The following is a 13,776-nucleotide window of genomic DNA, read 5'->3' on the forward strand; positions in this document are numbered from 1 at the left end:
AATCTTTTTTGTATGGTTTATAAATGCATGACATAAAAGGCCCCTTTCCAAATACATACCCTTTACCCAGCATTATTCTCTGTTGAAACAGGCAACAATAGTATTCAACCCTCTTAAAACTGGTCACTGTCTATTGCAGTTTTCTGCAGACATGACAGCCCTTTGCTCTTTTCTGATCTGTTGGGAAGCTATTTGAATTTTTAAAAATTATTTAACATGGTAAGAAGGAACTCTCTGTCTAGACTGAGGCTGATTCATTCATATATCTGAGCAAGAATCACTGCAAAATAAAACAATATTTTTCGTGATCAGGATAATTTGACTGCTTGATTTTAGGTTACTTGCCTCATTGCACCTTTTAGAAATGTATTTCTACACAACATGTGTTATCTTTCATAGAATTCTAAAAGGTTTCAGAAACCTGTAAAATTTCCAAACACCGAAGCCAAACATCTGCAATGCTTGTTCTAATGTGATACATTCACTTAAAAAAAAACATAAGTAAAGAAAATAAAGATATCTGAAATATTACAACAGGATAACAGTTTTATTAAGTTGAGTTAAGGAAACAGGTTTTTCATACAATATACAATCAATCAGTTTATGTACAGCAATGTAGATAAAGAAAGCAAGATGACATACCAAATAGGTTGTCTACTTGATAGTACTGCTGCAGGCTTTACAATTTTCTACATTTTATTTTCTTTTTGGATCTAAACAATTACAAAATTAGCAAACCAGTGATGTCATCACTATTTAAAATTGATCTTGTTCAATTTTCCACTGGCATGGTGTCTGAACTTCTCACTTTGTCCCTCCATGTAGCTCCCCTGTAACATTTAGAAAAACAAACATTTAGTAAAATTCTATTGACACCAGAATCATTTTTGTTCGCTTTTAACAATTTACAATTAATAATCATTCTGTCATAAATCTCTTCACTTTCTTTTTTCCCTTTCAGTCACTCTTCTGACAGATAAAAGGTAAAGGGCTTGTTTCCGTCTAGTAGTTGTGTAGATGTCTCAGTAATGTCAACTATGTTGTGTGCAGCAGGTTTGTTTGTCTGCAATTTTTTACACAACATCATGACACAACAACAATAAGTTCTATTGATTGTGAACAGTACGTGCTCAAGAGTGGCTCAGTGTTTTATTTAACATTTTTCTAAATAAGAAAGAAAATTCCAACTTGCAAAAAGATTTAGTGCACTAATAGTAACAAAAATTGTTGTTTTCCATATTATATTTATTTCAACAGCAATCAGTTTAACAAAATTAGTGCAGTGAATTGTACGTATTTATTAAAAATTAATTTAAATTTTAGATGGTCAAGGAATTGTGAAAATATAGGTCTTGCTCAATTCAACTAACTTGTGGGAGATCTTTGATCATGCACAGGTATGTGTACAATTGATATATTTAAATTTTTAGAAAGATTTTGGTAGAGTACATAATGAAAGAATAATTCTTATCTTGAAGACTGTAGGTATCCAAGACAGTGCAGATATTTGGATTGAGCTCTGGTTAATGAACAGAAAACTGAGAATGTTCAGACTAGGTTGAAACAGTGGAGTACCCCAGGGGTCTGTATTAGAAACCTTCTCTCTTCTAATTCATATTATTTATCTACATATATCTTAAAAACTAGTTAGGATCTCAAATGATACTGAATGTCCCACAGAAGCAGAAAAGGAAAGTCAAAATTCCAGTGTTTTTTCTAAGCATACAATCCCTACAAAAGTATACAGTAGGTATGCATATTATATTGTAGTAGCTCTGCCCATTTCACAATGTTACAAAGCGGAACTATCTAAACATAGATTTCTAATTCCACTCTGTGTATATGAAGTCTATGTTAACAGCCACAACACAACAGTGTGACCCTTATTAAGAGTCATCAGCATGACAGCTAGTCAAACAGCTACACCTAATCCCTGGGTTACTTAGTGAGGAGTAACCGAACTAGATAGGCCAAATGGCCTCCAGTTCTTTGTAACCTTTCTTATGTTCCTTATTTTCTTTTCCAGGAAGTGCTGGTGTACAGAGAAGGACTTGAACAGCTTTTAGGTTTAGCATTTTATAATTCCAGGAAGACTACACCTCAATGACATAAGACTGGGAAATCAGTCTGAGACTGGAAAGGAGGAAGTTCGTTCAATATTACTCCTCTTGAAATGGAACACCTGAAATGCAATTTAATCCTGTTCCTCAAATTCCACATACTTTCTGTGGCACACTGAGTACTAGCACTTTCTCTGAAATCTCTGCCATGTCACAGTTACCCTTAAGCAGAAAAATGACCTCAAGGATTTAGGATTTGCCTGTTCTTGCTTGCTTCAAAAAGTGTGTTTTCTGTATGAAGAACATTAACAGTAAAATGCATCTACACAACCCGTTAAACCCTCCTATTTAATTCCAATTTGCAAAGAAATGCAAGACAAGCATGTATCTGATAAAGTCACAGCATTGAATAAATAAAGGCATGCTACCAATTAGAATGTTTTATAAAGAATCACTAATTTATATTTCAGTGAACTTTTTTGCGCATCTATGATTGCTGGACTTATTGAAATAAAACTTGAATTGTTAGGTAGTAGGAAGTTACTTTATTAAAATGCACTGTAAATCTTGAGTTTACTGTAATTGGAACCTCAGCCTCAACAAGGTTTGCAGATGCATCACATTATGAAGGAAATTAATACCAGTCCTGATTCTAAACCTGACAAGTGAGATGTTTTTCTTAACCACATTAAACCTTGCTGTGCTTTGGCATACAAACATAGACAATTGCTTCAATATACAGGTGACACGGAAATCAAAGAGGTTATATTACTCAACACTTAAAAAGTAGAACAGCCAAATTCCCTGGGCATTCTCCATGGCAACACTGGCTGGAAGTGCATGATTAAGTTTTACTCTTATGGTGAACAATATTATTTTATATGATTGTACTTTTTAAAATGAACTTAATGTGAACAGTTTCAAAACATTTAAAATAAACAGCATCTGTTCTGAGTTGTGACTAAAATATCAATTAAAAATGAATAAAATATCTACTTATGGATTAGATGGAATTCAGCAGGTCTCTGATTTTAATTTTTATTTGATATCAACCGTGTAAAATCAAAACGCTGGTATTGAAATAATTAATATCCATATGTGTTTGGAGAGTAAGAAGAAACATTACATCTAGCTAACAAACTCCTCCAGATTATTTGATGTTGAGTTTTTAAAAGTTCTGCACATATTCTGTCATGTGTAAATGCATGCAAGAGTGTTCACAGTGTTAACAATAAATTAAAGAAATATTTGTAGTTATTTTTTTGCCTGGAATTCCAGCATGCTTTCGTATTTTTTTGTTCCAGTCAAAAGAGAACTTTGTTCAGCCCAAACTGGGCCCCAGTAATGCTGCAAGCAGCACGGATTGGGAGCTTTCTTTTGTTGTGCTGCATGCTGACATCATACACTCCTGATCTGATAAAACCCCCTTTCTCTAACACCAGCACTTTTGAAACAAAACTGCCATGACACTGATGAGTAATGCCAGCTTGCCAAAAATACCCCGTTAATCATCACACACAACTGAGTTCAACTGATAAATTCAAAAGGTAATCAGAAACGTATCTCAGCTGCCACAAACATTTTGTGTTCTAAGCCTCCACGAGGGGATCTGGCACTTTGTTTGTTAGCTGTTTCGGACGCAGCCTCTGCTCGGTTCAGGCTGACATCCCACAAAATGCATGTGAGCAGAAGGGCTGAGAGGAAAAAAGCTCACACTCCCTCCATCAGCAACGGTTTACTTCACACGCAGAGAAATGTTTCCAAACACTTCAGTTACACCACGGCTGTGGCCAAAACATTATTTAAAGAAAATCTGATACTTTCTACATATATGTGTTTGTTCTGCAGATTTTACATCCATGTATGTTGACATTAATATTACATGACATTAATATTGCCTGTTAGGAAACTTGCTCTACTCCACTTCCTTTAAAATATTTGGTGATTCACTCGTGAAAGAAGAGTCTTCACGGGGCTAAAGAAGAATGTTTAAAATCAGTGCCCATCCACACATGAGCTTTATCAGCTGTTCCTCTTCTAATGGTGACATAAGTCATGGTGTATGTGTTGGATATGACCTCTCTTGTGATCATCTTGGATAATAGTGCTCAGCCACCAAATTCTCACTGCATCTACCATCATCTGTGGAAAATAGGTTCTGTGATCTATGCAACATGCCTGCTGAAAAGCATTGATTGTTCACATTCAAGATAAAGTACCTAGCTCAGTTGGAAACAAATACACATGACTACATACAAGGTTTTTCAAAGCAACCTGATGTAGCTTTTAAAGCTCATCAATGACTTTCTGCTTAACAAATTATATATATACAGATTGTTTGAATTTCAAGATGTAAAATGATAGGCTGAATGACATGACAAAGAGAAATTCTAAGAAACCTGACATTGTTCTATGTCAGTCTTTCATTAAGTAAGAAGATAGGCTGCCATTATGGTACATTTATATGGTTTATGATTTTTAACATTCATATAAATAAAATTAGTACAAACCCTTTTTATTGAGCTTTCCCTAAAGCAAAAGCTCCAACAGCTTCAATATGTTATTTTAAACTATTCTCTGAGATACTAATGAAAATACAAGCACTGTATTAAGTCAGGTCAGACAGGGACTGCAGCAGGATCCTAGAAGTAGTTCTGTTTCTCTCTGGACAAGAGGAGGGATGTGCTAGGCAACACAGAAGTGCAAACCCGTGCAAATCTCTTATTTGGAGTCTTCCATATTGGAAACACATCAGCGATGTGTGCAGAACATAAAATTGTGAGGAACTGGCGCTGTTGTGTATGAGAAGTTACAAAGACAAACAAAAACTTCTCAAGGAAAGTAATTTATTCCACTCGTAGAGACTCCCACCTGAGTACAGACATCAATTAGACTTTAGACTGTGACAAGCAGGCTATAAGAGGACCAAATAAACAAATAAACACCTGTAAGAAAAACAGAAAGGTTACAAACGAGAGGAGATCATGCGGCCCATCTAGCTCATTGGATAGAGACCAAACACCTGGTTTGGAGACCCTCGTTGTGGGCTGTCAGTTGGGTGTATTTTTTCATCCAGACCACAGGTGGTGAAAAAAAGACAGGACTAGTTATTGCACTTGAAGATAATAATCACAGACGATAGTTTATGTGGCCAGATTATTGGGCCTCTTTACAGAATGTATCACTTTTTAGATGATTTATGGCAGTTTAACATATATTTTGCATGTGTTTGTGTAAGAAAGAAATTAAGGGTACTTTTCTATTCAAGGGCCATGTCACAGAAGGCCCAGATTTATGTTTATGTATAATAGATAATAGCATAATATTAGCGTAATAGATTTTTATATTTTTGCAGAATAGATTTATATTTTTATGCTCTTGATAGCAATCAGACATGCAACTCTATCTCTATATGTTACAGTACCTGCTAAAGGCTTCTGTGCCTTCTGACCTCCTTTGAGATAGGTGACAAGGAAAGCGCGTGTTTGGTCGTGTATCTGGGGCTGTTAGGGTGACACTAGGAGCACTTTACAATTGTAGTCTCTCATGAAATGTGTAAAGGTTAAATAAGAGTTGTCCACCTTTATATTTTTAGTTCTCTGTCCTTTTGTAACAGGTAGTGTTGTGTTACTAAGAAAATATTTCCATGTAAAACTCCAAAAAGGAACTTCAAGTTGACATTTCGATTTGGCAGGAATGTTTACATACTTAAATAAAAGAACAAATTAACAAAATTGAGCACAAATCATATTAATGAGTATTTTTATTTAAATGAGGATATTTAATTTTCTCTTTTTTAAAATTCAAGTAAAAGTAACACTTCAAACAAATGCAATGAAGCAGGTAAAAAGCAAATCACCTTAATGCCTGCGTGAAGTTTTATGTTTTGAGAAGAAATGAAGTGCATTTGTTATCCACACTCTTCATTGTTTACTTCACAATTGTAGCTTTACTGTACAAAAATGTGATAACTGCACTCAGACTCACACTGATAGACTAAGAGCTCTGGGGTCCTGAGTCCAGGTGCAGTGAAACCAGTGGTCACAAGAAGTCACTGGTCTCCAGAGCTCTTTTCCACAGCTCATTTTCTCAGTAAGGTTCATAACTTTTTGTATTCACTAAAGGAAAATGTTGATGTTTCTGTGCTGCTATTGTACTTAATGTTTTAATAAAGACATTTTTTAACGTTAAAATCATTTTTATGTTTTGCATTGCCTTGTCCCTGTGTCCAAATGTCTGAATATCTCTTTGTAACATAAAAGCAATATTGTTAGATAGTTTTGTGAAACACTGAAAACCTGGATGAATAATATTCACAGCCATTGAGAAAAACAAGAAATAATAGTATTAGCTTTATACAGGTTGATTCAATAACAACTAAACTAGACTATAACTACTTGCTTTCCCAAATGCATATCTTTGGCAAAACAACCTTCTCTCTGAGACCTAATGGTTACTTAAATCAATACTCAGTGCTTTGCAGGGGTTAGTGCTCACTTCTTCCAATCCTGTCTAATGGGCCGAGATAGAAACACTTCTTTTCTGAGACTTCTAATGGCCTTTATGCCATGTTATTTAATTATGATGCTTATTCAGAGAAGCGTAATACCAAAATTATATTATTTGCTTTAAGTGCAGCTAAGCTTGCTTAAGCAAGTTACAGGAGATTCATATGAATAGGCTGCTTCACATCATCGACAGTCCTCACACCACCACTTGTGTGCTAAGGTCTCATCCAAACCCTTATACTACAGAAAAGAAAAACACCTGCATGTCATTTCTGAAGTTATTTTTTGGTAGAGTAATAGCCACAGTCCCATTAATCCCCATTGCATGCTAGATAACAGGGATTCAAACTCATCACTGCTCAATTTTAATTTACCCTGCAAAAAGTGTTAATAGCTCATATCATGTGTTTCACTTATTTTATATACCTGCTCTGTAAAAGACTCTACACCTGTGAGCATCACTTCCCCATGTCAATCAGCAGCATCCCTCACTGATCAGCAGACTTCTGGCTTGTGTTCAGCAGTTTATCTCAATATTTATTTTACTTCTTAGTATTTATTAAAAATTGAAAAGCTCCATTGAGAAGGACATTATACACACAATGTATATTTCCACCTAAAATATATCTTGGAGAATTCTTCACAAAAACCCCTTCTAAACTTTGCTATGAGTTAAGTGCATCTACGCATGTTAATGTAAGCATCTGTGTCAGACCATCTGCTGCATTTTTGAAATTTGTCAGTGATACGGGGGGCTTGCTAAAAATAAATGTGATCTACAAGAAGAGCTCTGATGTTTATTTGTGTATGAAGGCATTGCAGCTCTACTGAATGGATATGTGTAAATATGTCAAAGAAAACCGCGCCGGTATTGCAGATTAAGCCACAGTGCTGTCAGAGCCCCAGATCATGCAGACACATAAAGTGGACTTGTACCTGTTGCAGCCATGGCCAGGCCCAGCTCATGTGCTCCTCTGCTCGTCTGCTCATCTGCTCATCTGCTTGTTCTGCTTCCCTTGTTCAGCTCAGCCCCTGCAGCCTCCAAACACAGTAAAACACACAGACATGAATCCACAGGCTCTCAAAGGTTTGTCTTCCAGACCCAATAATCTGTGAGTAATAGTGTCTCTGTAGAAAAAACTTCCACTTGAAAATGATAAACATTTTTCTTGATTGGTTTATAAATTACAATATATACAAAAGCTACAATATGCGTTCAGAAATATTTCACATATGCTTGTTTTTTTCTGTTGGGGACAGTCAGTTGCTTTTCTTTTTTCTCTGGTTTCAGTTCTTCACTCATGCAACCCCATTTACAGTGTCTGACCCTGCTTTTGTATGACACCCAGAGCTGATGAAACCACCATCATGTGGGCAATGTGTGGATCACATATTCTGATAAAGCTGAGGTTCTCTTTAATACTTGGTTCTGAAGAACCAATACCGTACTTAGTTCTTCAAGACTGGAATACAAAAATTCTAGACTGACTGCACTCCTCCCCACCACAAGATCAAGGCTGTGCATAATCTTGTGACTGATAGACTAAATGAAAATCAAATACATAATAAGAACTCACAACACTACATACACACAACACAAAATATTGTTTGTCATAATTACAGTTACTTAAATGGACTACAATGTTGTAGTAGTAGATTGATACTTAATGAAAATCGCAAACATAAGAAAACAAAAATCTAAAACACCCAAAGGAAAATTGTCAAAAAAACTTTGCATCTCTGATCATAAATCTTTGAATACACCGTTCAACTCAGATTACATGCTGTGTAACCCAAAGACATGCTTCAGGGGTGATTAATATTCTGAAAACTGCAGCTCCACTGCTGCTCTCACATTCAGTAACTCTTTTTCCTCCCTATTGAAAACTTTTAATAAGCTTTTAATGACCTCTTCTGAGCACACACCCATCTCTGAGGGCTGTTTGCACGGGTCCTCTCACAGCCCTCAGTGCAAATCTGTCATAGCCAGCTAAATCCCGGCCTGTGTCGTCAGCCGTGCCTCTGCGAGACAGGGTCAGTGGGTCAAAATCGATTTCACCGGCCACCTGGAGAGACCAGGCCACAAACTGACTCAAAAAATTTATATCAGAGTTGGAATGGCCTACCACCCAGGGCTAGGCCAGGGCTAACACTCTAGCGACAGCCCCAGACCCAACAGAAGTTGGCACAGGGAGAGGCCAGAGCTGTTGACCCTGTTAGCTGACCTCTTCAAACTTCAACGGAATTGTTCTGGCAGTTTCCACGGTGACTAGGCTCCCCAAGCTTATCCTACTTACTGAAAAAAATTAAAGCCAGGAAATTGTAATAATCTACTATGTAATAATGCATATGTAGTTTCCACTCCCTTCTTTTCTAAAGACTCTTGCCTCAAACATTTGCCTAACAATATGACAAGAACTTTATCATGACAATCCTAGAGCACCATTGTACTGAAAAATGCACTCGAGCTGTCACACAACAAAGCTGAGAAACCAAAGTTTTACAGCTTGAAAAACTGCCGCATACTCTTTACTGTTGGGAATCAGAAATTCGGCATAACCACATCTGAAAAAAATATTTTTCACTGGTAAATTACTCAAAAATCATTGTTTCCTGTTTTAATGGAGGTTTTCAACTTCCATTGTGTATGGGAGACATTGCAAGGATTGTAACGTATCACAATGAATGTATTGCTGTAGATTAACATAAAAAGGTTATTTGACTTTCTTAACCTTTTTGTAGTTTTAAGATTTAAACGATTGTTCCTGCTCAAGCTGTAGAACAGAGCGTCCTCAACAGCCTTCCTTGAACACGCCTTTAATGAAAGTCATAACAATGGCGCAACTTTTTGAAAAGAGAAAGGCGGCACAAATATTGACTTTGATAATTGAATCACCATAAAGAAATAATGAGTGTATTCCCTGTGTGCTAGTCAATGCACTGTACGTCTGTCTTCTCTCCTAAACATTCTCACTGTTTCAGACAGGAAAACCGAATACCTGCTCATTATCATTCTATTAAAAGTTGTGTTAATCACCCCTTAAGATATAACAAAAAATAGCATTAATGAGGGAAATACATCTGTCAAATTTGACTAATTTATCGCTCCTGTAGGATAATGCAAATTGGATGTGGGATCGATTATGAATAAACTTCATGTAAAAACAATGCTAAGAATTTTAAATAAGAAACAGCGAGACGTAAATATATATGTTGTATGGCAGTTCAAATATATAACAAATACATTAGAATTGATAAGCGTTTTTAAAGAACTGTAATTACATTTCTCGGAATGACCCTGCAAGTTTGCCTATAAAGTGCTACAACACTGAAGACGAACGAAATACTTTAGCAGTGATAGCTATCTCTCGCGTCTCCAACTAATCCTTCTCTCTTTTTAGACAACACTGTTAGCTAATGTATTTATTTAGTTTTATGCGTCTGGGTGTGGCGGTTAAGGTGTGGTATATTCTTTCCTCCTAGCAACTAATCAGAACTTTTCTATAACCTATCCAAATCCAAATTTTAAATCAGAAGTCATCTAACAAAACGCCACCGAATCTAAATACATTTTCGAGCTACAATTTAGTGCAATCTCTCTATAACAGAGATAACAGAGTAGCTGCGTGATATGAAATCGCAATATATTGCCAATAAAATAAATTTTCCAAAAAACAAGATAGTAAAATAAGATCCCACAGGAAAAACGATATTCTCAGTTTAGCATTCGGTTTGGCATTATTAATTTTAAAACGGTATTGTTTCTAAATTTTGTTAAGGGAAGCAAACTGACAGCTCAGAACTACTCAGCTCTGGTTTTACTGAGGGTCTTCATAATAAACTACTTATAATTAACTGTATATCTAGCAGTTAAAATTCTATGCTTATACTGTATATACCAAGAACACGATTTCACGCAGTAGTACTGCAATAATAGCAGGCCCATTGGATAGTGAAATCGTGTAATAAAAAGATTATTCAAAGCATTTGTATCGATTGGTAATTATGGAACGCGCTCAAGGACAATTTTTAAAATAGAGGTAAGCCTATTCTTAAAAGAGAGGTCTCTGTGCACTGGGGCAGCGAATAATTCTCCTTTTCAGAAATGTGGCGAGCCCACTTCATCTGTGAATCTCAAGTGGCCGTAAGTAAAATTTAAGGAAAAAATATCGAATCTGACAAATAAAGGGCGACAAAAAATCAATAACAACACATTTCAGATATGTTGTCTGTATGTTCTGTCGACAACCACGAAACCTTTGGATCCAGAAAAAAATGGCTCATCTGTTCTGGACATCACACACATGTTCTCGTTCACAGCGCCCTATCTAGTCATCACACGAATTTGGTATTACTTTGTCACCCGTTATTTCCTTCATAAAAACCCATTCTCTGTCATTTACATCTGAATGACCTGCGTAGAGCTGCATATATAGTAGACTGATCCCTAAGAGCAGATCTGTGATTTTGTGTGTAGTCTGAACTGGCCAATCGATATCTCACGCAAATAATAGTTTGAAATGAACACCTTTTGCGCGATCCTATTAAGATAAGGCAAAATTACAGCTTTTAGCGCCCGTGGAAGACTCTCTCCACTGCACTGGAGTAGGGCTGCGTTGCTGCGTTCAGAGGCTAAATGTGTGCGCCTCCTGGTCTTCACGTACAGCACCGTGAATGAGCTGCACTGTCACAAAATCGATATTCAAGGCCCAGCTGTCACTGATCTTCATCGGCCTCCCCGGGCAAAGATAACCTGACCTGGCATCTCGCAAACCAGCGGCTTTGGTAGTTGAGAAAAATTGGATTTCAGGCATCAGGGGCCTATCAATTCACGTCAACTGTGCAGTTCGATTGGTTTACTCGCGATTTGCTAATTCGATCAAGCACGTAGCTACGTCTACATTAACGAAGGTGAATAAAATGATTCACTGTAAATTCCGATCTAAAGGCTATGATGATAGGAAACACGAATTCTGTCTAACTAAAATGTGATATTTCCCTTAACGCTTCACCAGGTCAGATTAGGCTACTTCACTTAGAAAAATATAAACACGAAACCACCTGGGAACTAATCCCTGTAAAACATATCACTTTTCGAGACTAAAATAAAATCGGATTTACAGGCTGTCCATTTCACAAGCATTATGTCTAAAACGTTGGCAGACGTCTTAGTTAAAACCTAAGTGTTCAAATTAGTGTTAAGGGAGAGGGAATAGTACATATATGTAAATGCGTTGAATCCACAGGACTTAATGGGGGAGTTTTAGTGTAGTAGACAGTGAAATCTCATCCAGCGACCAGATTCTAGTTTCTGAGGGAGCTGTCATTTCACGGAGGGGGACACAATGACGAGTTCAGGAGTGATAGAGCTCTGATCTCAAGGATGAGGAGATAACCAGCTGATTAAAATGGCTCGCTTGTTCTCCCCAGTTATTCGATCGGCGTGTGAACTTCTCTTATTTACTATCAAATGGAGTGACCAGGTCCTACGCTGATTCGCCACACTTACAACCTTGCTATGTCTTCTGCGTCACTTTTCGGCAGGATTAGCACAGTTGCAAACCAAAGTGATTCTGTGTGGATACAGCAACTACTACAGTGATAGTAAGTGTATGTAATCGCTTGGTTTACACACCAGTTTATGATGGATTCATCACGCAAAAGTAGGTTTGTAATGCAAAACAAGTGGATTTGTAGAGGCTCTTCTATCAAACCTTCATCGGCCTGCGAGGCTCTTGGCACGATTGCTTCGCCATATTGTCGAAACATAATGAGAAACGTCCATGCTCAATCAGACCTGGCTAATTAAATTGTTCCTAATTTCAGAACACTTACTAACTGTATTAGTCCTACCCTTCTCATCATTCGTTGGAGCTTCTGTATTTCATTCATACATTCTGAATAGCGGAAGACACGAAATGTTAATAAAAGCATATTGTAGGATTTTTGTCATCCTAAAACTCGCCGCATTCAGCGTTACAATGGTACAATTGAACAATTGATGGCCACTTCCAGATAAGGTTAACCCCAGCTAGTACTAATGGCGAAGCTGCCTGTTGTGTCACAAAACGTGAAGAAACATTTAAAGACGTGAAAATCTTAAGAACGTCATGAAAACACAATTTGCGACACAACAGGTGTCTAGGAAAACGGATGGGAAATCTTATGAGTTTGCAACCATCACAAAGTTCTTCAGTATGAAAGAAAGTGTCCAGTAAAGCAGTTATAATCCGAACCAGGTATTAGTTTAAGGGCAGATAATGCTGTTGTTTCATAACGCACGGGCGAGGGTGCGTCTTTGTCTATACATACGTTACAAAAAGACAGGAGAGGGAATTAGAAGTGTACAAAAAACACGAGATTTTTTTATTACAGCTTGTAAGATAGATGGTTTCATTTCAAGAAACAAATAAATGGCACCATTTACGGATTTGCAAATAGTTTATTTGGATTTCCATCATTTAGTTACTACTCTACACTGAAGGTTCAGACTGACCCCTTGAGACCATATGAAAAGAATCTCTTTGCATTCCGCTGTTGTCTCCGGTAGGGTGGCAGAGAGAGAACTATTCAGAGTTGTAGGCCTATGGACCACACTTGAGCATTAATTAGGCTGATGAAATCCACGGAAATGTATGGATTCAACATAATCGAGTTTCCAGTGCTGACTGGAGCGCAAGAATAGGCAAGCAGCTGGAGAATAGAAATGACTGTTGGAGTGAAGTCATGCATGTAATTGAGTATATTTAACACAACCGTTTTAAATGATCAATGATTAAGAGTGCATCCATTTAATTTTTATACTTTTTCATTCCCCCTTTTATATCTGTTTGATGTTGGAAGTGGCCTGCCAAGGATCGTAGTCTAAATCAAGCTATCGAAATTCAGAGCTCCTGACGAGAGGCCTGCTCAAACCCAGGGCGACAGAACACAGAATTAATATGTCGGGCGACGGTGAATGTATCGAGACAAATGCGAGTTCAGGCAATTGTTTTTCAGCACTTATGAAATAGAATCTGCGAGACTGGGGGGAATGAAGTCTTGGAAGACTGACAAAACACCGATATTTCCCTAATTTCTTCCAAATTAACGTTAATTGTCATTAGCTCTGGAGGACTGCAAGCACACCTGATGACTCGCCTTAAATTGTGATTTTTATATGACTCCTGGTGAGGAGAAGGGTGTGTGAAGTCGGGGGCTTTTATTTC

At 37.2% G+C, this 13,776-nt stretch overlaps 1 long non-coding RNA gene across 2 annotated transcripts in view; it reads right to left on the reverse strand.

Moving 5' to 3' along the window:
- Positions 1-528: 528 nt before the first annotated feature.
- LOC148837218 (uncharacterized) overlaps positions 529-13,776 on the reverse strand; it is a 52,988-nt gene continuing 39,740 nt past the window's right edge. For both annotated transcript variants that reach the window (XR_016090962.1, XR_016090963.1), the window contains 2 exons: positions 7,505-7,607; positions 529-830 (listed from right to left, as the gene is read on the reverse strand). This is a non-coding gene — a long non-coding RNA (uncharacterized LOC148837218). The remainder of the gene's footprint in view (positions 831-7,504; positions 7,608-13,776) is intronic.

This window comes from Atractosteus spatula, chromosome 4, assembly GCF_055471065.1.
Source record: "Atractosteus spatula isolate fAtrSpa1 chromosome 4, fAtrSpa1.hap1, whole genome shotgun sequence".
NCBI classification, from domain to species: Eukaryota; Metazoa; Chordata; class Actinopteri; order Semionotiformes; family Lepisosteidae; genus Atractosteus; species Atractosteus spatula.